The 2,508-nt window shown below is 41.0% G+C and overlaps 1 protein-coding gene across 1 annotated transcript in view; it reads right to left on the bottom strand.

The window, feature by feature from the left end:
• Window positions 1–2,508, bottom strand: part of LOC106012709 (radial spoke head 1 homolog) — a gene marked incomplete at its 3' end in the record, with an annotated part of 10,802 nt that overhangs the window by 6,922 nt on the left and 1,372 nt on the right.

Raw genomic sequence — 2,508 nt, 5'->3', positions numbered from 1 at the left:
CCCCCCCCCCCCCCCTTCCAGGTGTAAGGTTATATTTGAACAGCCCCTAATATTATTACATTCCTCGCAATAAGCATGTGTACAAATAAGTACAAGCATTCTTTCGCAACCCACAAATATGTATGTGAACTGCATCTATTATTAATCGGTAAATGGGGAGGACTTCCGTAACGAGCGACCACTTTGAGACAGAGTAGTAAAGAAGGCAGGAGTAGATCTAGGGGTAGGGGTAGATCTAGGGGTAAGGGTAGATCTAGGGGTAAGGGTAGGGTTAGGGTTAGATCTAGGACTCTTCTTTATAGTGTTTTTTGGGTTGGTCGCACGTTACAGAAGTCCTTCCGACAAATGTGCCCCCCCCCCCCTTTTTATATAAAGTTAATAGCTGGTAAATGTGCCCCCCCCCCCCCCCCCCCCCTTTTATTGGAACCTCAGAGTACACTTACAACTTGGTTTCGTTCTCCCACATTTGAACAATAACAGGCCTAACGCGAGTATGTTTACCGCAAAGATTCTCCACTATCGTTTTTTTCACCGGTCAGTCATTTTTTGTCGGCTGAACAGAGGACAAAAGATTAATTGCTGACGATTCGATCATCTTTATTTAGTTTCAAGTAAAGACATCATCGTCATCATCCAGTGCCAGATCTGCGACAGACATCGGCGATCATGGTTTTCCATTCATTCCTTTGCTCGGATGCTCTCATAAAAGCTACGTTTCCATGTTCTTTCCCTGTTACCCATTTATTTTGTTTAGGTTCCCTGAGTGTGTTGTTCTGGGCCTACCCCTGCCTCGCTTGCCCTCAATTTTGCCAGTGAGAGGTAGATGTTCTATGTCTATTCAGGTGTCCCAAAAACGGCATTTGTCGTTTCCTGATTGTTTTTAACATTGAGTGTCCCACGTGGGCTTCATCAAGCACAGCCTCATTCGATTTCTTTTCCTTCCACGATACTCTTAGCAGTCTCGTAAGAAACCACATATCTGTTGCTTCTATTTTATTTTCACTGTCTTTAGTGATTGTCCAGCATTCACAGCCATATAGAAGGGTTGACCAAACATAGCATTTCAGGACTTTCATTTTGGTGTTCATTGAGATGTTTCTATTTTTCAGGATTGGGCTCATTTTATTGAAACTAGCCTTAGCCATTGCAGTTCTCCTTTTTATTTTTGTGGAACACTTGGTATCAGATGTTATAATATATCTAGATATTTAAACTGTTGGACTTGTTTGATCTTTTCACCTTTGCTAATGAGATTACAACTAGGATTTGCTGCTTTTTTGGATATTACCATGCATTCTGTTTTCTATACATTCAACAATAATCATTTACGTTCACTTTCTGTTACAACAGTATCTAGAAGCAATTGAAGGTCTTTTTCGGAACCTGCTATTAAAATTGTGTCATCTGCATACCTGATGTTATTAATATTTTCTCCATTTACTTTGAGGCCTGGACATTCTTCTATGTTTCTAAGAAGTGTTTCACTGTACATGTTAAAGAGGTCTGGTGACATAACACATCCTTGCCTCACTCCTGGCCTAATCTGCATATATTCACTGTATTCTCCATTAATTCGTAAAGCAGCATTTTGGTCCCAGTACAAATTTCTGATAGTTCTTAGATCTTTTCCTTCTATGTCTAGCTTTTCCAGTATTTTAAATAGCTCATCATGTCTAACTTTATCGAACGCCTTTGAATAATCTATGAAGCATAAATACATATCTTTCTGTGCTTCAATACATGGAAAAGTAAAGACATAGTAATATCTAATCAAAATTCAAAAAGCTCTCGACCAATTTGAAGTCGCTCTGAGACACAATAATGGTTCACTGGTGTGTTGTCGCACTACAGAGACTCGTTCCTTATATCTTTGTTTATCACGCTGGCTCGTATGTAAATCGCTCCTGTCACGGTGTGGAACATAATACGTGAGGGCTTTCCGAACACCGCCCGCCGGTGACGTCAGCCTACCTGGCGAATTCAGCTTTTGCCCATTGGGCTTAAAAGACTGCTTCTAAGTGCCAATTTGCCTCTCTGTTACTTACAAAAGAAAGGACCCGTTTTCATCAGTTACGTATAGTATGATTCAACCTGTCTCTTATTACTGCTTGTACGTCTATTGTTAGCATAATTATTGCTATTGAAATTTAAGCCATACATAGTTCTGTTTGGTGTTCTCTATGATAATATGGAACGGTAGATACAGTTTTTCCCCCATTAATTGTCCCGAGTACATGAGAATAGAGCCTGTTGTTGATGTCCAGTAACAAAAGGTACGATTTTTCGTTATGATCAATGAACCTAGACCTGCAAAGTTGGGTACTCTCTCTCTCTCTCTCTCTCTCTCTCTCTCTCTCTCTCTCTCTCTCTCTCTCTCTCTCTCTCTCTCTCTCTCTCTCTCTTCTCTCTCTCTCTCACACACAAACACATACACCCCCCCCACACACACTCTCTCTCTCTTTCACTCACTCACTCACGCGCTCACTCACTCACGCCCACACACACACA

Source organism: Aplysia californica, unplaced genomic scaffold (assembly GCF_000002075.1).
Source record: "Aplysia californica isolate F4 #8 unplaced genomic scaffold, AplCal3.0 scaffold00468, whole genome shotgun sequence".
Lineage (NCBI taxonomy): Eukaryota > Metazoa > Mollusca > Gastropoda > Aplysiida > Aplysiidae > Aplysia > Aplysia californica.
The sequence above is the reverse complement of the archived record's forward strand: the minus strand, read 5'-3'. Positions and strand labels throughout refer to the sequence as shown.